At 37.9% G+C, this 27,614-nt stretch overlaps 1 long non-coding RNA gene across 2 annotated transcripts in view; it reads left to right on the top strand.

Moving 5' to 3' along the window:
• Nucleotides 1-27,614, top strand: part of LOC126473477 (uncharacterized) — a 38,534-nt gene that overhangs the window by 4,279 nt on the left and 6,641 nt on the right. Inside the window, exons 3-4 of one of the 2 annotated variants that reach the window (XR_007586469.1) lie at nt 2,563-2,919; nt 16,631-16,759. This is a non-coding gene — a long non-coding RNA (uncharacterized LOC126473477). The remainder of the gene's footprint in view (nt 1-2,562; nt 2,920-16,630; nt 16,760-27,614) is intronic. The other variant, XR_007586470.1, reaches the window with a different exon arrangement.

Consider the following 27,614-nt stretch of genomic DNA (forward strand, 5'->3'; position numbering starts at 1 on the left):
TTTAGGTACATACCAAATAACATGCAAAAACAATAAAACTACTTTGTAAGTGCACTAAAATATTTGTTCAAAATAATGTAACACTTTTACTCTAGGGATATACTACAGCCCCCTACATATCACTGACTTAGGAATCGTAAGGGTAAGATTAGAATATATAGTATAGTAGGGTTGTGGTCGTCGTCGTCTTTAATGAGGTACCAGTTTTCTTTACCTTTGTTTATTTAGTATCTTGGGCTTTTCAATTTGTTGAATGGTAAAATGTTATAGGCTTTTGCGCCATATGTAACACCCCATGTGAAAATTATTGTTACTTCTAGTATTCTGGTTGTGAATTGTACAGTTCTTTTTAAATTCATCCTCATTATTAATTAAAAAAACATTAAAACACATAACAAGATAGTTATAGATACAAAAGGTTGTATTGTATACCAACTTGGTGTTTCTCCTGTATGGTATTCATTTGAGTATTCCTCTCAGTTCTTTTTGTTTTTATTTTACTCTTATTATCTCCACTTCTAGGAGTGGAGCAGGCTTTTTAAGATCCGGCCCATTTACGAGTCAGGGTTCTATTTAGTCAATTATGTGACAAGCTATTAGCAGAGAGCCTTTAAATTGGTGTCAACGCAGCGTGCAAAAATGGCAGGGGAGTATGTGTCAGGTCATTTCTTCTTTTGGTACCCAGTAAGTCATTGTGACTAGTTTGGAATTGAATAAAATGAGTGTTTGTAATATTAAGCATTAAACTACTTGCTATGAATCATTTGTTAGCCTCTTTCATTATTCTCTTGATTTTTTGTGATATGGATTTATTTGGGATCTTCATCGTGAAATTAGTGTCTTCTGCGAACATCGCAGCTGTAGAAGAATGCTGTAATATCACAATTAAATCATTTACATGGTTAATATGAGTACTGGGCCAAGTATAGGAACCTAGGCACACCTTGTTTAATGTCTCTTTGTTCCAAATTTAGTCATATTCATGTTTCTGTCATTTGTTAATGTGATATTCTGTTTTCTGTTGTTAAGCCATAATGTCATCCATGCAAGGAGAATGCCTCTGATATCATAGCATTTAAGTTTCTTTAGTAGAACTTGTATTTACATAGTCAAAGGCCTTGGAACATAATGGAAAGTGCCATCATGAAAATTTATCTCGTTTAATTCTACTAGATCCGGGGTTATGTTGCGTACTCAATAGAGAAGCCTTCATGAAAGCCAAAGTGATCTTACGTTTAAAAAACGTTTTTCAAAAGGAGATGGATCTATAATTAGAGGTAAGTTGCTTATTAATGGGGTGGTAGTCTGTCTGCAAACTGAAGAGCAACCCATGTACCACAAGAAGTCCAGCCCTTCTGCAGCGAGCCTTTGAACTTGTGTCAACACAGTGTGTAGAAATGCCAGGAGAAGCATATGATACACGAAATTAGTAAATAATGCAAGGAACGTGTACAGAGTTGATATAATCACTGCATGGTACACTGTGCTGCTAGATGGAAAATTGAGTCTTAGTCATCCTGTATGACAGTTAGAGCATGCTTTTGGGAACGACCACTTCCCCCACTGCAAGCTGTGCTCACTCTTCAGTTTACAGACACTGTACTAGCAGATACCGGGGTCTTTCAGGAAATATTCACCTTGACTTATCAACTGGTTAAGTAGGTAATACAGGCAAGTGCTACCAATTCAGCAAAAGATTTTAACACTTTGGGTGAAGTACCTTCATAACATTGTTTTACAGTGACCTAATGATTTTTGTGATATGTCTAGCAGATGATTCAGCAAATGTTGTCTTGTGGGGGAGTATGCAGTTCCTGTTTAAGGAGGTCTAACGGATCTGCTGTGCTGTTACACATTGGATTTAGCAGCTAAAGATTTCTGTTTAATCAACTGTCTCACTGTTAGTGACATCAGAGAGTTGAATATTATTTGCCTTATGAATTTTACTAATTTTACATTTATGTTCTTTGTTAAACTGGTTTGATGGGGATGCTTTATCACTCCCTGTTAACCATAATGGTCAGATAAACAATTTATTATGGGGCGTGTTTCGTAAACATTAGGTTTAAAAATAAATTATCAGTTGCTGTTGTGCTGTATCCTTCTATTATTGTTGGGAATGTCCACAGTATGTAAATTGATGCACACAATTATAACTATACTGAATGAAGTCTTCATTGAAATCTTCACATACAGTCACTTCCTTGTTTTTTATATTAAGTATTATTAATAGCTATGTATCCATGTCTGTTACTGAAGTACAGCACTCGATCAACAGCTCCATGTTGTATTCACTTTATTTTGTGACCTGGTGGGACTCTGTTGAACTTCTTGTACATCCAATGGAAAATACTTCACGGAGAACTGAGATGAAGAAAATATATTTGAAAAAATCACATGTATACAATGTGGAAAAAAGACACTATATTTTTGAGCTTGTCAAGTTTAATTATACTACAGTAATTTGAGTTCCTGCTTAAATTTACGTTTGAGGTACAGAGTGAATGAGGAGTCGCATTGTAAAAATAAAGTTGCCTGATTAATGTTTTTGCTTGTTTGCAGGTAAATGTCTGCAGTTGTGGCATGTGTTGTAATCTCCACACCACAGTAACACAATATGCTGTTAGAGAAACCAAAACAAAATGGCTCAGACTATTGATGAAGTGGGGTAACATGTGGTACTCTTTTCCCCAAATTTGAGGGAGCACAATGCTGCTGCAACAATCCATGCTGAGGTTTGAAGTGCACAGCAACAATGCACCATCGTATGACACTGAGGTTAGGTGACACACTCACTTCCACTGTGGTAAAACAAGTGTGAGTGACAAAGAAGAAAGTGCCAGACCATGTCTCTGTGAAGAATCAGGAATTGCAGAAGTGGAGGCTCTGCAGCTTGAAGGCTGGCATATCACAATTGAGGTAATAGTGGAAAAAGTGGAAAATGAGTTTTCAACATCTAGCTTGAATTTTCAATATAGCAGAGGTCAGCGACTACTGGGTTTCGCTACTACTAGCACTGATTCAAAAAGCTACGTAACTGAGGCAGTAGCAGAAATGTTGCACATGTGTCAGGTCAATCTAGAGGTGCTCTTCAGCCAGTGATTCACATTAAATGAGTGCAGGGAATATCACTGTCACCCCAAGACAAGGAGGAAAGCAAGCAGCGGAAATGCATGGATTGACCATTGTCGAAGAAGGTGACTGTACATCAGATCCTGAGCTTTCTGGAGTGGCAGCTCATGTTGTTAGGTCACTGAGTATCTTCTGCCAGCAGATGTCACATTCAGCGAATCATTCTCGGCACCTCAGGCCTCGGTCACGCAATCACCAGTGCTCTTGAAGCCACGAGAAGAGAAATTGTTCTTTGCATGTTTTGTGTTAAAAGAATTAAATTTTTATTTCTCTGTTGATGTGAATGACGGTAAACAGTTCAAGTGTTCAGCGTGTGGGAAGCAGTAAAAATTTAACAAACATCTGAGCGAGCATGCATCAAAGGTTCATCCTGAGAAATTTAGTGTAATTCCAGCTTTTCAAAAAAGTCAAAAGTCTTATATTTATCAATATAATGTCTGTCATAAAAATTTCGATTATGAATTTAACTTCAAGGATCATCAGTGTGATTATCATGGTGGGACCTCAAGCAACAGAATGTGGGGGTAAGACAAAGTGGTGTGATTGTAATTTTGAGATATCATGAGGAATTTGTTATGTAAAACATTGTAGACAATGCATGATGTTCAGATTAGTATAGAAAATTTGTAGTTGTGATCATTTTCTGATTTATAACAGTGGGAAGAAGGCACTGAGAAGACAAGAAAGACAGTTTTGTTAAAAACTGTGGCTCTAAAGTTGTTGCTAATGGTTGTGTGAGACATTATTATATTTGCCATTGCTCAGATCAACATATTTCACTAAGTAAGGGTGCCAAACACATGAAAAAATAATGGAGTGTTCCTAGCACAGATTTAAGTTACCCAGATCACAGGTGGCCCGTGCCAGGTAACATTTGTTTCAACACATGGTGCACACAACAGTGACTTATGTCACATTGATGTAAGTTAAAGAGTAAGTAGTGGCAGACATACCCAACAAAATCCCTTTCCTGGCTGTAGTTGAGAAAATCAGACATTCAGTCTGTTTTGAACAGGAAAGAATTCATCTCCTAATGATGCAAGATCTTGCAAACATTGAACATTCTTACAATTTGTGCTTATGAGGAAGACTGCAGAACAATGCAATTAGTGAGAGACTGATGTGCAAGAACTGATCTCAGGTGAGAATCATTGTTTGCTATTTTATAAGCCCAAGGCGTAGTTACCAGAACTCATTCAAGCCTGCAAAGCACTGATTTTATGTTGATTATAATGAATAAGGCCCAAGATGAACTTTCGAAGAAATATGGACACGCTGCGTTTGTCTGTCTGCAACATGTGAGCTAAATAGCTACCATTTCGAATTAGCAACATTATTAGTGCTAGAAGATATTAAAGAGGTTTTCCCTTGTGCCTTCCTTGTATCGAACTGGACCAATACCCTAGTGATGTCCATATTTCTTGAGTTTATAAGATTGGAGATTGGTAATATTTCATCAGAGGTGTTCATGTGCGGCTTGGCTGTTTCTTTCTGTAATACATGGAATGCAATAATGGACCCACCTGCGATAAAACTATTTTGCACTTGGCATATTTACCAATTGTGGAGAAGAAATATCAGTTGAAAAATTAAGGGCCTAGAGAAAAAAGCCTAAGCTTATGAACTATTACAGCTTTATTGAATTGGGGGATGTGGCTACATTTAAAATGATGTTATTAGCTGTCTTTCAGAGATATCCAGAACATTGCAGTTTAGTTATTACTTGTAGGATAACTACCTGCATAATGCACAGTGCAAGCCCTAGTGCCACGGATTAAATGGTGACATGACACATATATGTATATAGAACAAATGCACCACCCAATTAAATATTTTTATTTAAAAAGTGTGAATGCCTAGACAAATCACTGTTTGCTATGGTGTCATTTACCAAGAAAAAACTATTTGTCAGACTTATTGTCCCCACAAAAAGGAAATCTCACCCACAAACTGCAAGATGTGTACTACAGGCACAGCTTAACTGAAATGTTAAGCAAGCACTAATTATCATGGTGGATTGGAAATACCATGTACTCTTCAAATGTGGCAGAAATATATTGTATCAGGGATACTTAGGTGATGTGTAACTGTAAATCAAAGTGTGTAAAGTGCAATATGTCCATACAAAAGTATTGTTGCTCATATGTTGGCTTGAGCATTAAGTAGCAGATGTTTTTGTCAGAAGATTATAGGCTTGCAGCTGCCTGCAGGTAGTTGTAATGATGATAAACTATTGATTTCAAGTGGGGAGCCATGTGATGTAAATGAAATTTGAATACGGTTTTTGAAACCTGTCTTGAGCAGATAGTCTGACAGCCCACACACAATAGAAATAACATAGACCTTGTAGCTACAAACAGGCCAGATATTATCAAACAAATTGGTATAGAGGCAGGGATTAACGGTCATAATATCGTTGCAGCATTTACAGTTATGAAAGTTAATAAATTAGTCAAGGGGGGGAGGAGAGTGTTTCTGCTAGAAAGAGCAGATAAGTAGTTGGTTGTTAGCGTCTCACTTAGCGAATTGATATCACTTAGTTCCAGTAAAATGGATGTAAAGGAATTATGGGCAAATTTTAAAGAGAGAGTAAATTGTGGTCTGGAGAACTATGTTCCTAGTAAATGGATTAAGGAAACAATGAAATTCAGAAAATGCTGAGGAAGTAAAGATCTTGGTTCAAAAGGAATGCACAAATGACGAGTGGCAAAGGTTAGTAGAGATTTGTGTGTCTGTGGAAAATACCTATGTGCGAAGCACACTACTACTACTGTCATAGCAAAAGATCTGATCTAGAACCCAAGAAAATTCTTGTCCTATATAAAATTGTTAAGAAGGTCTAAGGCTTCCACCCAGTCACCAGACCAGTCTGAAGTGGCTCTTGAAGATAGGAAAATGAAAGCCAAAGTTTTAAATTTCGCATTTAAGAAATTGGACGCGCAGGAGGCTCATATAAACATATCGTCGATTGACCTGCAAACAGATGCCCGTATGGACAAAATAGTAATAAGCATCCCTGGCATAGAGAAATAACTGAAAGAGCTGAAAATGAAAAAGTTGCAAGCCTGGATCGAATCCCAATTCAGTTGTACAGAGAGTACCTTACAGCAGTGGCTCCTTACTTATCATGCATTTATTGCAAATATCTCACCCAACAGAAAGTCCCAAGCAACTGGAAAAAAGCACAGATGACTCTAGTATATAAGAAGTGTAAAAGGGCAGACCCATAAAATTACAGATCTATTTATTTATTATTTTTTTATTTATTTATCTCTTGTTCCAGTGATCCATGCTGTGACACTATCACAGGATATGGAACGTGTCAATTTTACAAGCTTTTGGCCAGAATTTATGGTAATACATAAAACAAAACAAAAACAGTAACTTAGGTCCCACTACAAAAAAATACATTTTAGAGATAGATAGAGATTACATAACAAAAAACAGTAAACAGGAACTTAGGTCCCACTACAAAAATGCATTTTAGAGATAGATAAAGATTACAAAATAATAAGTGTTACAGAGAAATAAATACAGGGTCCGCCATAAAAAACTCCCCGATTACAAAGTAACTTGCAGCGGACAGTAGAAGGAGCAGAGTGGTGGGGGGCGCGTCGTTAAGTAGCTGCCTACGTGCCGTTTTCAGTGTACGCCATGGCGTGGTCTGGTGAACATCGTGCCTTCGTAGTGGAAGATTTTATTCAAAATGGCGAATCGCCTATTAATACTCAACGTGCTTTTCGCGTTCGCTTTGCGCTCGGACGACGGGACCCTGTTCCCGATAAGAAAACAATTTATTCTTGGGTTGCTAACTTTCGTGAGACAGGTTCCGCATTAAAAAGGAAACCACCTGGACGACCACGGACTGCAACAGGCCCCGGAAATGTTGATGCAGTTAGAGCTTCAGTTCAACAATCTCCTCGACGATCCGCTAAAAAGCATGCGGCAGCATTACGGATATCAGATCGAAGTGTGAGAAGAATCTTGCATCGAGATCTTAAAATGCATCCTTACGAAATTGTAACTACGCAGGAACTGAGTGAACGAGACTGTGGTGTCCGTCTAAGTTTGTGCCAAGACCTTCTTCGGAACATTCGTCCCAACGATATTGTGATTTTTTCTGATGAAGCACACTTTCACCTTGCCAGAACAGTGAACAGCCAAAATTGCAGGTACTGGTGTGAACACAATCCCCAAGAACTTCATCAACGACCACTTCATAGCCCTAAAGTAACAGTATGGTGTGCTGTTTACAATTCCGGAGTGATCGGTCCTTACTTTTTCGAAGAAAATGACAGGAATTTAACCGTCAACAGTGAACGCTATTGTGCCATGCTCCGCGACTTTCTCCAACCGCAACTAAGGGAGCTTGTTGGTGAAATAGAGAACGTGTGGTTCCAGCAAGATGGTGCTACTGCCCACACAGCGCGGCAGTCACTGGCATTGGTGAAGGAAATGTTTCCTGGACATGTGATCTCGTTGCGTGGAGACATTGGCTGGCCCCCACGATCGCCAGACTGAACGCCCTGTGATTTCTTTCTTTGGGGCTATTTAAAAGCAAAAGTTTATGAACAACGTCCACAATCTTTACGAGCCCTGAAAGAAGCAATTACACAAGAGGTTGAAGCTATTCCACCTGAAATGACTCAAAGAGTAATGAATAACTTCAGGGAAAGACTCAAACAGTGTGTCGACAGTGCAGGAAGCCATTTAAGGGATGTTTTATTTAAAAAGTAAGACCATAAGAGTATTTTCTAAAATGGCATAATATGTACTTTTATTTAGTATAAATAAAATTGTTCTACCTTATTTGGTTTTGTTTTTATTAGCTTTCCTTAAAGGGGAGGTTTTTCTGCCGGACCTTGTATATGTTTACAATAAAAATATTTGGTATTATAAATACAAATTTGGGCATACATTTGCAATTTACAATACAAGAAATGTTAAACACTGTAGTTCAGGAACTCTTCTAATGTATAAAATGACCCTTGCAGTAGGAACTACCTTAAGGTTTTTTTAAACAAGAGATCATCATCTACCAAACACTTAATTCTTGAAGGGAGGACATTAAAAATCTTACAGCCACTGAAATGGACTCCTTTCTGCACCATACTTAGATTTGGCTGTTCATAGTGGATATCATGTTTCCTTCTAGTATTGTGACTGTGATATGCACTATTCAGCTTAAAGATGGATTTTTCTTTCCTTATGAAGCACATCAACGAGAATATATATTGCGCAGTGGATGTAAGTATTTCAAGCTTCTTATAAAGATTCCTGCATGTGGCTCTAGGATGGACTCCACACATGATCCTTATGGCTCTTTTTTGTACACACAGTACTTTTTTAGCCAGTGCCTGATTTCCCCAAAATATAATTCCAAATGCCATAATTGCATGAAATTAACCATAATACGCTGACTTCATGATTTCCATATTTCTATAAAAAGAAACAATGCGCAATCCGTATGTTGCTGAACTTAGTCTTTTGCACAGATCCACGATGTGGTTTGACCAATTCAGTTTGCTATCAATATGCAAGCCTAGGTATTTGAGGAATCTACCCTAGTTATTGTCTGCTCACCTATCTTTACAAATATTTCCTCATCTTTGGATGTTTTGTGGAACTGAATGTAGTTTGTGATTCTTGAGCAGATTTTAAAAGTGCTGACTTTTCGACCAATAGTTAGCAATGTAGGTGCCTCTCTGTTGAGACCGTTTGTGGGGAAATGTGAACTTCATATCCGCAACTCGTCGGATTTTATCAGTAGGTTGAAAGGTTTGAAGCTCAATAGCACAGATTTATTAGTTAGTTTTGACGTTGTCTCATTGTTCACCAAAGTACCTCTGGCTGACTCCTTGTATCTCATTAGCAGCAAGTTTGAGGATGATATAACAGCTTTGTTTAAGCATGCATTAACCTCCACTTATTTTTTATTTGATGAACAATATTACGAACAAATTGATGGTGCCGCTATGGGGAGCCCTCTCTCTCCCCTGGTGGCTAATTTGTTTATGGAGGATTTTGAAGAGAAAGCCCTCAACTCAGCAGTATTAAAACCGACGGTCTTCTGGAGATACGTGGATGACACATTCATAGTGTGGCCCCACGGAGAGGATAAACTACTAGAGTTTTTGGAACATCTCAATTCCATTCACGGAAAAATCAAGTTCACTATGGAACGAGAGAAGAATGGCTGTTTACCGTTTCTGGATGTGCTGGTTCGCCGGAAAGAAGATGGATCCCTAGGTCATTGCGTATACCGTAAGCCCACACACACTGACCTATATTTGCAGGCATCTAGCTGCCACCATCCGTTGCAAATTATGAGTGTTCTGAAAACTTTGGTCCACAGGGCTCATGTAGTGTCTGACGTTGACAGCCTGCAGGATGAGCTTGTACACCTGGAGGCAGTTTTTAGGAGAAATGGCTATTCGCAACAGCAGATTAAGAAAGCCCTGCAAATAAAAACTGCAGAAAAATCACAGGAAAAGGATGAGGAAGTGGAAAGGGAAGTGAAATCTACAGCCTTTCTCCCATGCGTGGGTAATGTTTCTTCTAAAATTGCTAGAATCTTGAAGAAACATAAAGTTGATGTGATATTCCGCCCAACAGCTAAGACTGCAGCCTTGTTGGGATCCGTTAAGGATGATCTGCTCTTGCGAAAGGCGGGAGTTTATGAAATCCCTTGTGAGTGTGGCAAACGTTACATAGGGCAAACCACGCGCACTTTACAGGAACGATGCGTCGAACACCAGCGGTACACACGTCTTCTTCAGACCAACAAATCAGCAGTTGCCGAACATTGCATTTCTACTGGCCATGCCATGGATTATAAAGATGTTAAGATTTTAACTACTGCTTCATCTTTCTGGGACTCAGTTGTTAAGGAAGCTGTAGAAATACAACTAGCCGACAACCTGCTAAACCGCGACGAAGGATTTCATCTTGACAATGCTTGGAAACCGCTTATTTCACACCTTCGTTCGGAAAGAATTTCTGCATCTTCACTTCCGACAGATGCTACCACTTTTAAAGATTAATTATTTGTTTACAAGCACGGTGGATTCGCAGCAGCACTATTTTGTTTGCACTCTGCGCTTATATGTTTATCTTTGCTATATACATCTTATCTATGACTAGTGCAGTAGTGGCGACTTTGATATCTTTGACGCATGCGCTTTCAATCCTCAGCAGCTTTGTATCACGTGACTCCGTATAAATAGACATGCGCAAACGCTATGAACTCAGTCTCCGACTCGCCTTGAAGATGGCTGGGAGGTTTCTAGTCGAAATATCGCAAGAAGAATTGTCGCTGTCCCGAGTGCACGCCTGTGAAACGATGATGGAACAACTGAATGTAGTTTGTTTTACAGTAATTTAAAATAAGACCAGTTCACCGTTTCATTTAAAACCTTATTTGCCGTTACCTCAAGTTTATCTACTGAATTATCAATAAGTAGTGTAGTGTCATCTGCGAAAAAGGTGAATCTACAATATTCCGTAGAGAGAGGAAGATCATTTATAAATATAATAAAAAGTAGGGGGCCCAGAACTGAGCCCTGCGGCACTCCACATGTGATGGTACCCCATTCTGAAGATACTGGAACACCGTCTTGACTATCTACTACAACTTTTTATTTCCTGTTTGACAGATATGAGTCGAGCCATTTCCCTGCTGCACCACTTATACCGAGATGTGCAGCTTTTTGTAAAAGAATTTGGTGATTTACACAGTCAAATGCTTTTGTTAGGTCACAAAATATGCCAATCACTTTCAGTTTTTTGTTGATAGATTCCAAGAGTTTGCCAGTAAATGCAAATATTGCATCTTCTGTTGACAAACCTTTCTGAAATCCAAACTGACTTTTGCTGAAGCTATTATGTTCACTGAGATGCTTAACTATCCTGGCATGCATTAGTTTCTCTAAAACCTTTGAAAAGCTTGTCAGTAGTGATATTGGCCAATAGTTAGCAGTATCTGTCTTATCCCCCTTCTTATACAGCGGTTTTACAACTGCATACTTAAGCCTCTCAGGAGCTATTCCTTGCTTAAGTGACGCATCAAAAATGTGGCAAAGGACTTTACTTACATGGCTGGAGCAGTATTAAATGTCTTGAACAGTGACTGTTTTTACCTTCATGTGTTGTACTGAACCAGGTACTCCATTTGCTGCAGAATCCTTGACCATATTCTCAGTTCAAATATAATATATTTTCTTGAGACAGGAGATTATGTTTGCATATTAGTATGACTTTAGAAAGAATTGCTCTTGTGAAACTCGGCTTGCACTTTTCTCACATGATATACTGTGAACTATGGACAAAGAGCAACAGGCAGCTTACATATTTCCAGATAGCATTTGACACGGTGCCCCACTGCAGACTGTTAATGAAGGTACGAGCATATGGAATAGGTTCCCAGATATGTGAGTGGCCTGAAGACTTCTTAAGTAATAGAACCCAATATGTTGTCCTTGATGACGAGTGTTTATCAGAGACAATGATATGGTCAGGAGTGCCTCCCGAAAGGGAGACTGGACTGCTGTGCTTTTTTGTACACACAGATGATCTGACAGACTGGGTGGATAGTAGTCGGCAGTTGTTTGCCAGTGATGTTGTGGTGTGCGGGTAGGTGTCAAAAGTTAAGTGACAAATGGTTTGAGTCTCAGTCCGGCACACAGTTTTAATCTGCCAGGAAGTTTCATATCAGCTTCCACTCCGATGCAGAGTGAAAACCTTATTCAGGAGTGTTTTTATTTGGTCATGTTTTTACTTTGATATTTTGACTATGCTTTGGCTTCTCAAGATTTCTGCTCGTTTCACTTTTTTTAAATGGTTTTCCCACTCAATTTTATTGCCTTTTTGAATTATGGTCCCCATTAGGGGTTTGACCCCCACTTTCCAAATTGTACAGAAATGCGGGCTGTTTGGGGAAGGACGCCTTACTGTGGACCATTAACTGTCCGCTGTGCGCTGTTATCCTTTACACCTATCAATCAAGTGGATCTACCTCTGCACCTGATCCACTGCAGTAACCAGGCTGTCATAGTTGGGTTTTCAGGTACCCACTTGGTGGTGGCCCCCTGACAGTGCAGGGATTGCATGCGATGCCCAAGCTGTAACCTCCTCATGTCAGCCAAGAATTAGGTGCATTTCAACTTCAAGGTACTGGGACTCTGGGCAATAGCTGCTATACCAGGTGGATGTGTTGCCTATGAATTGGCAGCACCACCCAAACTGACCCTGTTTACCACACTGGCATGTGATTGGCAATGGAGTCCTTCCATATGAGCCCTTTCCAGAGCCTCTGGGTGGAACCCAGTGTCCCCCACTGCAGGTTAAACAACAGCTGCTTCTTGCTAATTACACAGTCACGATGTGTAAGATGCCTACTCACTCATGTCACTCAACTCTTTTCCACAACCAACAGTTCAGACTGATAGCGCACCACACAAAACTGGGTGGACCAGCTGGGATCTGACTTGATATTCTATTGAAGGACCTCCAACAGCCTCCTTTAGTGTGTGTTTCTAGCGTCCCTCTTGACGCCCACCATGATCTGTACCATGTCCTGTGATATGGATGGACCTCTTTTGCATCCCAAAGAAGGATGCTGATCCTACCCTTCTCCGACGTTTTGTTCGATCCTCCACGATTGTTCTAATTCGGTATGCATCTACATCTAGATGGACAGATTGAAATCGACAGGGTTGGTTATGCCTTTGCACGCGTAAGGGGATATGAGAAGCACTCTTGGCCAAGTGCCTGCAGTGTATACACTGCAGAATTGGTTGCCATATTTCAGGCCTTGAGGCTTGCCATGACAAACTTGCTGATCTGTAGTGACTCCATGAGTTGCTTGAAAGGTATATCCCTGTGCTATCCCAAAAATCTTGTGGTTGCCAATATCCGGGACGTACTGGTTGATCTCTACAGCTCTGGAAAGACAGTGACCTTCATCTGGACACTGAGACACATAGATATTCCCGGAAATGAACTTGCTGACTCTCACTTTTAAGACACCATTACAGCATATCAACTTGGGACTTCAGAATACTGGGCTCAGATTTACGATTACAACTTCAACGCAATATTTTTATGCTCAGGGAATTAGAATGGCAGGCTACTATGACCCAAAACGTGTTAGGAGCAGTTAAGGTGTCCACTAAAGTGTAGCATACATCTTTCCCTGCCTCTCAGAAAGATGCCATTGTGTTGTGCAGACTACGCATTGGCGACACAAGGCTCACCGATGAGTTCCAACTGCATTGGGATGACTCTCTTTGCAGAATTTGCGATAAGTCTACTGACGATAGTGCACGTTCTTGTTGAGTGCACCCTGCTGGCCGATCTGCAACACACTCAGCTTGCCTACCTCACTACCTCAGATGCTTGCGGATGATGAGACAGCTATTACAGAAGTGTTGAATTTCTTGAGGGAAAGCTGATTTTACTCTCAACTGTAATACTCCCCTACTTGCAGCGTTAGGGATGGTTGTGGCAGGGAGAGCCTCCCCCAGCGGCTGGTACCCTCCCATGCTACTGCAGGGTACTTGCTTCCTCCCTCATCTTGTGCCTGTGGACCCTCGTGTGCAAGATGGTGCCTGGGTTATCTCAGTTTTAATTTACCTATTATGTTACAACTACTGTCACACCCTTTTTTAAAATTCCATGACTAGCTTATATAGTTGGGAGCATCTAAGTCCCCACTTTTTTCATTTTTTACCTTGTTACATGTTTCTCTCGTGAAATGGAGTGACTGATGACCCAGTAGTTTAGTCCCTTTAAACACATAAACACCATCATGACTTTTTATTAACTATATTGGTGATTTATCTATGATTTGCTGGTATTGGCAAACAGTATTATTTCACTTTTTTTTTACCCACTATTGGAAATCATTAATATAGATTAGGACAAAGATTGGACCCAATACACTTCTCTGTGGTAAATCTAATTTAATATATTTCAAGTCTAATTGTGTTTTACCAGTAATCTTCATGGAACATGTGAAATTTCAACTTGTTGCACTGTCTCTTCTAGATAAAACTCAAACCAAGTAACTACCACACCTCTTATTCCTAATATCTCTAGTATATGTAACAAGATTCTATGTTTAACAATGTGAAAAAGCCTTTGACAGATCCAAGATGATGTCAGTCACGTGGTCGCCTTTGCCCAGTGCTTGAAGAACAACTGCTTTCATAAAGTGTGCTGCGCCTCCTTTGGATCTGAAACCAAATTGTTCATTGTAAAGAAGATTTTTTTTTCAGGTAATTCATTAGCCTGTTTTTCATTATTGTTTCTGTTATTTTAGAATTGAAGTCAGTACTGAAGTTGTCTTGTAGTTTTCTACATTTTCTGCCACCACTTTTTTGAGCATAGGTAGAGTTTTAGCTTATTTGCTTTTATGGTTTTTATGCATTCTGTAAGGGTATGAACTGGAGTGGAATCTAGACTTGCCAAATTTTTATTTTTAATTGGCATACCACAGTTGCGCCCTGTCTCAGTTGTTGGCAGGAGCACATTATATTTGCTGGCTGGTCCCTAATGAGTAAAACTTAGGTATCTGGAAATTTCTGCTCTAATTTCTTAGCAATACTACTCAAGTGAATATTCACATAGTTTGCTTGTTCCTTTGGATGGCTTATTTGAGCAACTTTTGTTTCCAAACAATGTAATGAAAAGGATAGTTGCTACTCATCATGGAGTGGAGATGCTGAGTCACAGATAGGCACAACAAAAAGACTGTCACAAAGTAAGCTTTCAGCGAACAAGGTCATTGTCAAAAATAGACAACAGAGACTGTGGTCTCATGTGTATGTGAGTTGTGTGTGTGTGTGTGTGTGTGTGTGTGTGTGTGTGTGTTTTGTCTGTTTTTGACAATGGCCTTGTTGGCCGAAAGCTTATTTTGTTCTGTCATTTTATTGTGTCTATCTGTGACTCAGCATCTCCGCTATATGGTGAGAGTAGCAGCTATCCTTTTTATAATGTTGTTACATTCCATCCTGGATTTTCCATTGTTTGTTTCTAAATGTGTTAATTCAGATGTTTTCCTTCATTTGTTGTTTCTCGCTATTACTGCCATCTGTAATATTTAATGTTTGTAAGTTTTTTTGTAGCTAACTGTACGTTGTTGTAAATTTTTATGTATTTTTTGGATAATTGCAATAAAGCTTCGTCTTTCGTCAGCTTCTGATTGAAACTGAAATAGTTTTACTTGCTTGTAAACCACTGTGGTGTTGTATAAGGTGTTGCTAATACATAAATCATTATACAAAAGACTAAAATATATAAATATCATTTCATAGATATTGCTCATCTTACCTCATCACATAATTAGTTTTGTTACACAGCATGTGGCGGCTGTGGATCATGTTCTAATGTGGTACAGCATGCCGTTTCTCTTTGAATGTGAACTCATTTCTCTTCCAGTGTGTGCTGGTAAGCAAATAAAACAGATGAAGATGTGTTTTGTAACACAACCCCCACAATAACTAGAAACCAGTGTTGAGTGATGAAATGATCAGCCGTGCCATGATCAACGCAAGAGGGTGGATACAGCTGCCTGTTTTCAAATGTGCATGCTCTGATCTGACATCATCTCTGCTGGCACTGTGGGTGCTGTGTTGCTCAGACACCACACCAGTATTTTTCTTTGAAAGTGGATGAAGTACTATGCAAGCAACATGGAAAATGCTGTAGATGATCTCATAAAGAGACCCATTTCCAGTAGAGCTTTGGAGAAGAAAGTGAGAGTTCAAGAGTTAAGTAGACCTATTCCAAATTTAAATCTAACTAGGGGAGGGCATGGGACAGGAATCACTGATTTTGTTCAAAATATGTGAGTAAAAGCACGTAGGTGCACATTTCAAGTTCCTAAAACATTTCACCTAAGTAGGCTGTAGGAAAAGGTCAAATGCTCTCCAGAGATTTATGAGTAGAGTATGAGGGATTTCTTAACTGGCCTTTATGTGTCGCTACAGTGGTCGAGCATGTAGACTGGCAGTTTGTTGAATTTGAATCCCACTGGTACAATAAATTTCTTTTATATCCCTCTCAGTGCCAAACTATTAATCATAAAATTTGAATATGTTCAAATAGTCATTTTAGATATCTTAAATTAACACATTCGATTTAGTTAAGATTACTACAATTGTAGGTATAGAAAAGTGAGTATATGAGGACATTGAATAAAATGTGTACAAAAAGAAATGGATCTGTGGATATAATCTTCAAGGTGTACTATTTTGTTTTCCATGTTTGTTATTTGGGAACAGTGATAAGTGGCATACAGGGGTAGTGAAAGATCTTGGACATATTAATGCATTAATTGTTTGCATCACATTGCTAAAAGTTTCTGTGAGACACTACTGTTACACAGATTGCATAGACTACAAATTAAGTTTTGTGCCATAAGTTACAATATTGTTAGCTCACAATCACATTCATAATAAATAAACATAATTTTTCATAAGGACATAATTTTCTCCAGACTTTACTTAACTGAGTCCAAGGAAAGTCCAATAAGTTTCTGGTTCAATATGAGTGCACATCTGATGTACTTTCAAACATATGAACATTCTGTTCGGCATGTGTAAGTAAATCTGGGGACTGTAAACAGGTTAGTGCTCAGTAAAATATAGCCTCCAAGAAGTTACTTAAACCAAAATACATCTAATGGCTTCTGTCTGCTAGAGCAAAAGGCTTTTATCCCAGCAGAGTCTTACCAATGAACCATTCCATAATGTTCTTGGTAAAAGGCATAGTATGCCATAAGAATGAGCTCTTTATTCTCCTTCAGTCTCTCATGAAATATAAAAGTCTTGCAAACTTTCTGCAGAGCTTTTGTGTGGGTATTACTACATAATTTACTATTGAGGTGCAACCTTAACAATTATACAGAATTCCTGAGTTCATTTTGCGCATTATTAATATTTCTAAGGGAAAATAAGACACATTCTATTTTATTGTTTATTTACTGTCAACCTGTTTTCCTGGAATCACTGACCTGCCTTTTCCATCATGATGATGATTATTTGTTCAACAGTATTCAAATTGTGTGGTGTGAAGAAAGTTGTCATCAGTGTATGCTGTGGATTTATATGGTAATATGTTGGGCTGATCGTTCATGTAGACAACAAATAAACTGGCACAGATCCTTGTGAGACTCCATATTTTACTTTGAGAAGTTCAGATTTTTTAATTTAAATTTACAACATCCATATTATTTCTGTTTATCTAATATGATTTCAGACATGGTAGTTTTAGTTATATCATGTCTTTTAATATCAAATATGATTTCAGAAGTGCTAGTTCTGTTTTAGTTATTCCATTTCTTTTAAGTTTCTTATTTAAAATGCTGTGAGAGACAATGCCTAATACCTTGGTTAGATCTAATGGAATGGTATAGATGTGCTGCTTGCTTACAAAATCATGCAGTACTAATAATACAGCCCCTTGGACTGCCTTAACTGTTGATAGCCCCTTTGGGACCCATATTGGGCCTTGTTAAAGTAGCTACATCCAGTATACACCTGGTATAGGTAGTTCACATAAATTATGGCGAATCTAATTTCAGCTTTGCTTCTTGTAAATTGTGAATTCAATCTAAGTTATTAGTGGAAAAAAAGAAAAAAGAAACATGACACTGGTGTAATATTCTAAAATATTTGTTACTAATTTACAATTCAGTTTTCGGCTGTTGCGACATTCTTGGGTTCATAGATAAATGTGTGGGTTGTGAGTAAATCGAGCAGTATATGGTGACCTTTTCCGAGGCAGTGAATGAACAAGATAATCTTGTCCTTACCAGGTTCAATATTACAAACAGGCAAGTGAAAAGTTGAATTGTACAAAGTAAAATTTTAACAGGGTGAGTTGAACTACAGTACTTGAAAGAAAGGAAAATTGGGGCATAAAAGAAGGATGGGTAATTTACAAAGTGGTCTGGGTGGGATTATTATTAGTATTTGCAGTTAGGAATGGTGTGTAATGGAACTGTGTCCGATTCCTCAGTACTGAGCTTGAGCAAGAGGACATAAGTTTTTTTAATTTCCAATAATTTCAGGATAGTTCACATCTTCCTCCCTTTGTGGATGTTTTGTAAGACTTCATGTTGCACCTTGAGGCCTTCTTTAATCAGATGTTCTGCAAAAGCAGTGTCTGCTGTCCCCCCCCCCCCCCTCCCCTTCCCACCAGGGGGTTCATGCTTCTTTCGTGAGTTTGTGCGTGGCGCACACGTCGCCCCGAGCTGTTGCAGCCCAGTCTTCCTTACCTGGCTGCATTTCCTTCACCTTGCCCATCCCTCCATATCCTTGCTTCTTCCCTGCTACCCTCTCCTTCCCCCCTCTCTTGGTGTTCTGATTTATGTCAACCTGGCTACCCACCTGGTTCCCTGTATTGCTTCCAATTTTTTTCCTTCTGCCTGTTCTCTTTCATCCTTTTTGCCATTTAGATCCCCGCATAAGGCTTGACCTCCACTTCTAAATTTTTTGTTTTTCGTATGAGCCATTTGGGAAGAACTCCCTCCCTAGCATCTATGGTGTGACCTCTTCCTTCTCTGCTGTAGTCCCCCTCCACCCAGCTAGGTCACAAGCACATGTAGTGAGTCCATGTGATGGGGCTGTTATGTACCCATCTGGCTGAGCCCCCTGACAACACAGGGATCACACTTCAGGTACCTGATCTTTTCCCTCCCATGTATGCCATGGAATGGTTGCTTGTCTTCCTGAAGCATTGGAAGAATCTGCAGTGGCCACTATGTCAGGGGCCCCTTTCTGTGGCTGGGTGGCACCCATGAGGAGAGCCCCTGATCAGAGTGGTTGGTATCATGGTGGATGCTTGGTGCATGAAGCTGCAAAAATATGGACGTTCTCAAACGGTCGTGTCTTCAAATGGTGAAGGATCATTGAATGCTGTTTCGTATGACCCGGCAGCCTTTCCTTCCCTGGCTACACCATGGAAGGAGAGCCAGGCTCGCCGTCTTGGGATGAAATACTTTGTAAACTGCTTGAGAGGATAGTTAGCTTCCAAATATCTTGGATACTCAAATCTCTGAACCTTTTGTCCCCGTATCAGTGTGGCTTCCAGGCATGATGACACCAAGTGACCATTTACTCAGATTGAAAACAGCAGTCTGACAGTCTTGTAGTAATAGGTCTTTTTTCCGATTTTTATCCACAAGTTTTTATCCCGCTGGCTCTTCTGGCACTTCTCAGCATTCCTTGGATTCAGGAGGACAGTATCCCACAGGGTTCTATGTTAAGTGTCACACTCTTCCTCATAGCCATCAAAGGACTTGTAACCTTTGTTGGGCCTGCGGTTACCCCGGCATTGTATGTTGATGATTTTTGCATCTGGTGCAGCTCCAACTCGGTTACATATGCTGAGCACTGGCTACAAGGCACCATCCGATGGGCTCATTTGGAAACTGTCCCTGCAAAACTTGACAAGAACAACAGTAAAATTATTTTATGTGGGGGATTTTAATCTTGATTTTCCATTAACCAATAGCTTTATCTTATGCCCAGTGATCTTATTCCCAACAAGGGTAGATGACTGCCGCAAGATGCAATTAACAGTGTTTCCCAGCCTCCATCAGAAGCCATAAAACTACTTAATCTTCCCCATTATACACCAACATTGACATGGCACTTCAAATCCAGAATACCCAGTGAAATCATAAAAATTATTAGAACACTGAAAATCACCAATCACCAATATTATGGAATATCAATCAGGGCACTAAAATTATACAGTGACTTCATCAGCAACGTATCGTGCTATTTATGTAACCAGTCTATGGAAACTGTGGTATCGGTATTTCCTAATAGATTAAAACACGCTACAGTGATGCCAATACAGAAAGGTGGTGAGAGATGTACGTAATATCTCTCTGCTGCCAGTTCTTTTAAATATACGAGATGGTTGTGTACAACAGGTTATATGAACACCTTACAGAAAATGGCTCACTGCCATCCTCCCAGTTTGGCTTTCGTTAAGGGCTTTGCACAGAGGGGGCAATATTTAGTCTTACAAAGAAATGCTAGATGATCTGAACTGTAGAAGGTATCACATAGTGATTTTCTATGATCTCACTAAAGGTTTCAACTGTGTAAAACATAACATATTATTACAAAAAGTCTAATACTACGACTTCAGAAACCAACCTTTAGCTTGGTTGGAATTCTACTTACGTAACGGAAAACAGAGAGTTGCCCTAATGTGGGTTGGTGAAGAAATAAAATCAGGGTGGGGAACTATTAAGTATGGTGTAACCCAATACTTGAACCTTGGACAACATATCTTCTTACTTTACATTAATGATCCACCAGCATAAGTAAATTAAAATGTAGTACTTTCTGCTGATGATAGTAATATCTTGATCAAGGGTATGAAATCCTCAATGCACATTACAACTGAAAAATGACACAAGTGGATAAATGGTTCACAGCAAATAGTTTATCATTAGACCTCTCAAAAATAAGAAAAATATTGCAGCTTCAGATAACCAATAACAAGCTTTAAGCCCTTGAAATAGATGGCAATGGTCAGAAACTAAATGAAATTATATATGTAAGGTTTCTAGGAATACAAATGGATAACATATTAAGATGAAATGAACATAGTGATTACCTGCTCAAGAAAGTAAGCTCAGCATGTTTTGCAATAAGAACTATTTTGCCCTATCTTGACAGGGAAGCAATCATTTGGGAATTATTTTGCATATTCATATTTCTGTCCTCTGATCTCATATGGCACAATATTCTGGGGAAATGATGCAAAAGTGGAAAAAAATTTCAAAATACAAAAACGAGCTGTGAGATTGATCTGTGTTTCAGATCAGAGATCTTGTAGGTACCTATTCAAGACACTTTGGATAATGACACTCACAAGTCAATACATCTACTCATTGATGACATTTGTAACTAACAACAAAAATTATTTCCTAACTGTGCTGCTTGCATTCATAACACAAGGCAGAAGCAAATCATTCAGAAAGATTCAGCTACTCTCAATATAGTACCAAAATGAGTTGTACAGGCTGGAATAATAATTTATAATAAGCTCTTACTGAATATAAAAAAGTACAATCACAACCCTTATGTACCGCTATTCACGGTGAAACTGAAACAGTTACTCATAAACTGTACTATATATAACTGACATGAATTTATAGAGCTATAAGATGTAGAATGTTACAAATGATGTCCATTTTATTTATTTTTTTTATTTTTAACCTTGAATGTATTATTGTATAGCTTGTATTTATATTGTTTACAGTACTGTCAATTTGGTTTTATTCTTGCCCATATAATATTGAATTAATTGACTTGTCCTACTACAGTAAAACCTTTCTACAAAATGTGATTATACAGGATCAAATAAAGATCAAATCATAGCTGACAAAGTCGAAAACCTTGTCTTGCACAAGTATGTTGTTGCAAAAGGAATCTGGATCTTCATTTTGGTCTTGCTGTTTAATATTCAGATATAATGGTCCAGGAGCATTTTTGAATGGCTTTTTGATCCAGTTAAATTTATCAAATTGTCACTGAAATGCTTTTGAAAGTGGACTTTTAGTGTTGTAAGATGATGAAGAAGGCAGGCTTTATCTCCATTGGAAGTATTTGATTATTTGTATCCTGTAACGGTGACAGTAGAGCAGCGAACGCATCCAGCATTTCTTTATAACATCTTCACTTTTTCATTCCAATGTAGTACAGTTGCCTGATTATTACCCTGAAGTGATGTGTTAAGAATATTAAGTTTCTTGAAAATGTCAGTGAGTTAAGCCATTTTCAGCAGAAAATCTTTGTTGCTGAAACAGACTTCCAGAGAGTGATTTTTCTCGTTTAAGGAACAGGATACCTCAGTTCAGACGTTCATTTTAGTTCTTCATTCCTTGAAAGCCATTGAGCTTACTAAAAAAGAGCAGTTGTATGCATTCAGCACCCATCTCCTCATGCAGCACTTTAAAAAGCCCAGAATTACCATATTTAGCATTAATAACAACAACTGTTTGTAAAACCATTTGTAGTACGTCGTGAAGGTGTGGGCTAAGTTCTTTAGTGGACAGAGCCTCCTGATGTGTTACGGATGACAGTGACTCCTTGCTGCATCAGAAGCAATGGCTTTAATTGGAGCACTGCAAGGCTATATTCAAGTGGTTAGGAATAATGGTCACTTTCTGTCAGGATGTGTTTTTATGCCTCACCTGTGTAAAAGAAAACCAAGGGGCTTTCATCATGAGGCCAGAAATACATAATTACAATACCTGCACCAAGAGAAACATAGAAATACCAACCTGTCGATTGTCTGGAACACAAGACTGTTTTCCAATAGTTCGCTAAAAGTGTTCAATTGAATGCTTTGAGAAGTGCAATATCTGCTGCCAGAAATTGAACTTGCAAAACACATTTGTACTGAATTTTCTGTGGAGGGAAGGGGTATGTAAAGGTCATTTTCTTTTAAACCTCAGCAATGTAGCAAAAAACGTTTCCCAGTAAAAATTAAACTACACTCAATTTTCTACCTATTTTCTCCAAGACTAACAGTTTCCACATTGAATGTAATGGAAAAATTGCAGGTTATTAAAATAGTATTTTAATGTCATAAAATTGATGTTTATTGTTAACTGATATGGGTTAAAACAAATATTAAATGTGTATAGCACAGCTAAGAACTGTCGAAGTACATCATGGGATAAACTGTCTGCTGGAGGTGTAAAAGGGTGGAAAGGTGGGGGTGGAGGTTGGAAGCGTGATGGAATGTAGATTGCTGAGTTGTGGTCATGTACTTCTCTCCTTAATATGTAATGAGAAAATAAATAATTTCTTCTTATTACCCACTTCCTTTCGTATATTCATCTATGATGTAGTGTAGTGTCAGATTGTGTCTCTAGTACGCAAAATTTCATTGTATCGATTCCTGGTTTGGTGAAAGATATTTTTTTCCAAAGTTATGTATTACTTTAAGAGAAAAATACAATAGTATGTAGGTATATAGGTACCTGTTTTTAAGAATAAATCCTAATTCCTTTAAAAAACATATTATTTGCAAAACATACATATATTTTTTCTGAATATTTTCGTTTGTTAAGTTACTGCATACAAACAATAGGAACAGAGTACATTTGTTATCAGATACTTAATAGTGTCAGTCCTGTTTTTATGTTTCTGGACACTTTTGAATTCTAACGTGCGATGAATCGTGCTCTGTTTGGCAATTCATAGTCGTTTTTGGGCTAATGGGATAAACTCTTTTTGTACACATGTTCATCCACTGTGTTATTCATTAAATGTCACATTGTTAGTTCTGATTCCTTCATGGCACATTTAAATGAATTTTAGTTATATTGATCTGGTGTAAGACATAATATGATTGTTAAAGGAGTTGGCTCAATAGCATAGCTCTTGTGAAAAATGTATGTTGATTTAACAGGTATCTTGCACATATTTAACACAACAGCTGCTGTATGGCTACCAGAACACACAGCAGAGACTAACACTATGTGCCTGGCCTGGCACTGAAATCTACTACACTAAGTGTGCAGCAGTCAATGTGTTAAATAAAGGTAGCCTAGCACCTGTAGCATTGTCTGCAGTACCCATAATACACTGTTGGAGATCTTTGCAGTAGTAATTCAAGTGATGTGGCAAAATAATACTGTTTTTAATCTTTTTTATATGCCCTTGTCATAAATGATTTTATTTATAGATTATATAAAAATTGTTGAATAAACTTTCTTTACATGTAAAATGAGCAATAATGTAAATTTGATGCAGTCAGTCATGACTGGTAAACAATGCATACCAAGTTAATAATGCATATGTTCAACAATAACTATTATTTTAATGCTAATTCATGAACTAAATGCTTGAAACCCATTATTTTAAATATATGGTTAAGATCACATTTGACTAGTATTGACAGCTATTGATAGCCCACCAGTTTCCACATTTGATCTAAAATGACCTGTTAAAAATTTAAAGCCAACTGGAATATATGTCTTGTACTCATGTTCTGTAACACTTTGCAGTGGTTGCCGGCAGCCTTGTGGCAGTCAGTGTGTTTGCCAATTCTCATTCAGGCACAGAATATCACACCACAGTACTTCTAAAAGTAGTTGAGTTTTATTTCTCACTGGTTGCATATTTATGTGGAAGCAGGACAGGTGTTCATAATCTTTAGCTTTTAACTGTAGCACAAATTAAACGTTACCTGAGTGTGTAGGTACTAATGATTATAATGCAACCCTCGTAGTACCAAAGGGGGTTTGGTACCTTATAGCCACCTTTTGAAAATATTGTAATCTAGTCAGTTACTTAATATTTTAAAATTTTGAAACAAATATTTGTTTTTAATTAATTCTCCTACCATATTCTGTAGATGTTATAAATTTTTCAGTTAAATTTAATTCAAAATCCTACCATATTCTGTAGCTGTTATAAATTTTTCAGTTAAACTTAATTCAAAAATTTAAGTCTTAATGGTAGATGTCACTCTTTACAATAAATTCACTGAGCAAGGTGTTGCAGTGGTTAGCACACTGGACTCGCATTCAGGAGGATGGAAATTCAGACCCGCGTCTGGCCATCCTGATTTAAGTTTTCCGTGATTTCCCTAAATCATTTCAGGCAAATGCTGGGATGCTTCCTTTGAAAGGGCACGGCCGACTTCCTTCCTCATCCTTCCCTAATCCAATGGGACTGATGACCTTGCTGTTTCAACCCCTCCTATGAATCATCCAACCAATAAATGTAATAGTGAGTATTTTGAAGTTCAGAACCTTACTTACACATCACACGTCAGTAGCGCTTTAAAAAGTATGTTGTGAGTAAAAGTCAACATAAACTAATGTAACCTGCATTTTTAAATTATATTTGTGGAATCATAAAGTACCCACAGCTTGGTAGTACACATTATTGAAAATGCATTGATACTGGTATTAGCACGGTAAAAGATATTTTCAGGTTCTGGACCTTACTTAACACATCAGTACCACTATAAAAAGTATGTTGTTGATAATGTTAACAACAGTTAAAGTGTGTTATTGAAAATGTATTGGTATTGCTGGGTTTAATAGACCAAGTCTTGTAAAGACAAGGCTTGGCCATCATTGCAAGTTTCCCCAGAGGAGACACTTGTGTTTGAAACCTGGACGTTTTCTTCAATGTTAATTTGTCACTTCAGCTCTTTCAGTAACTTTCCATAAGGCTACTTTACCAGCGTAAAATGCTGACCATGTTTCGCACAATGGTCCCTTTCAGAAGTACTAATATTTATTAGTGTCATATTACTGAAATGATCACAGACTTTTTTTGTATTTAATATTAGTTTTCGATACTTCTTTGTCCAGTCTACATATGAAGCTCCCATCACATCCTGTCAAAGTGGAACATTCACTAATATGTCATTTGTATTTGTGAAGCTCATTTGTGTTCCCTTAAGGGCAGACGATGCCACATACCTAAGAGTTTTTGATACGTGTACTTTCCTTTCTGTAATTCCAATTGCGTACAGTTCTTTGGGAAAGACTTCTTCAGAAAATTGTAAGAAATGATCACTGTGCCAGGGCTTAGTTCGAAATGAAATATTTCTTAAAATGCATGTGAAGCGTTTGTTTAAATGATACGTTAATGCTACAGGTGCTAGGCTACCTTTATTTAACACATTGACTGCTGCACACTTAGTGTAGTAGATTTCAGTGCCAGGCCAGACACATAGTGTTAGTCTCTGCTGTGTGTTCTGGTAGCCATACAGCAGCTGTTGTGTTTAAATATGTGCAAGATACCTGTTAAATCAACATACATTTTTCACAAGAGCTATGCTATTGAGCCAACTCCTTTAACAATCATATTATGTCTTACACCAGATCAATATAACTAAAATTCATTTAAATGTGCCATGAAGGAATCAGAACTAACAATGTGACATTTAATGAATAACACAGTGGATGAACATGTGTACAAAAAGAGTTTATCCCATTAGCCCAAAAACGACTATGGATTGCCAAACAGAGCACGATTCATCGCACGTTAGAATTCAAAAGTGTCCAGAAGCATAAAAACAGGACTGACACTATTAAGTATCTGATAACAAATGTACTCTGTTCCTATTGTTTGTATGCAGTAACTTAACAAACGAAAATATTCAGAAAAAATATATGTATGTTTTGCAAATAATATGTTTTTTAAAGGAATTAGGATTTATTCTTAAAAACAGGTACCTATAGACCTACATACTATTGTATTTTTCTCTTAAAGTAATACATAACTTTGGAAAAAAATGTCTTTCACCAAACCAGGAATCGATACAATGAAATTTTGCGTACTAGAGACACAATCTGACACTACACTACATCATAGATGAATATACGAAAGAAATTGGGTAATAAGAAGAAATTATTTATTTTCTCATTATATATTAAGGAGAGAAGTACATGACCACAACTCAGCAATCTACATTCCATCACGCTTCCAACCTCCACCCCCGCCTTTCCACCCTTTTACACCTCCAGCAGACAGTTTATCCCATGATGTACTTCGACAGCTGTGCTATACACATTTAATATTTGTTTTTAACCCATGTCATTTAACAATAAACATCAATTTTATGACATTAAAATACTATTTTAATAACCTGCAATTTTTCCATTACCTGCAATGTGGAAACTGTTAGTCTTGCAGAAAATAGGCAGAAAATTGAGTGTAGTTTAATTTTTACTGGGAAACGTTTTTTGCTACATTGCTGAGGTTTAAAAGAAAATGACTTTACATACCCCTTCCCTCCACAGAAAATTCAGTACAAATGTGTTTTGCAAGTTCATTAATTCTTTCCAGCAACAAAGACCCTGTTATGCAAGTGTGTTGAGGCTTAGCTTGTTTGAATAAGACTAGCAGTACAGTCTCTACATCTTCATACATTGTCTCTATGCTCAAATATTGCTGTAATTTGATACTAGTTTTTAATTAGCATTGACTTACACATTTCCATTTATAGTACCCATATGTAGAAACAAAAAATATGAAATAATTTTGACACTAAATTCATTGATTTTTGAGACACAATTAACAGATTTTGAATCTGTGAAGTTGAAAACTGATTGAAGTGTTTTGACTGTGACAGTCCCCAGAGATAATTGGCAACATGGCAACCATTGTTTACTTGGTTCAGTTTAATGAGAAACAAAAGCAAATAAACCTAGAATCCCTGAAGACTGCAGAATAGAGTACATCTATTTTCCGAGAAGCAGAGCCTTTTCATGTTAAAAGGAAAGAAAACTGTCAGGACTGCAGTATTACATAATGTTAAATGTTTTACACTGTGTAGTAATCTCCCTTGTCATTAATTTTAAAATAATCAGTAATGGGATATGTATCTTGTATTGCAATGCTTCACACAACACACACAATGAGTTGTCTGATATTAAATATGTCCTTTGTGTGTTAAGGTATTAAGTCTGATTCCTTTTA

This window comes from Schistocerca serialis, chromosome 4, assembly GCF_023864345.2.
Source record: "Schistocerca serialis cubense isolate TAMUIC-IGC-003099 chromosome 4, iqSchSeri2.2, whole genome shotgun sequence".
NCBI classification, from domain to species: domain Eukaryota; kingdom Metazoa; phylum Arthropoda; class Insecta; order Orthoptera; family Acrididae; genus Schistocerca; species Schistocerca serialis.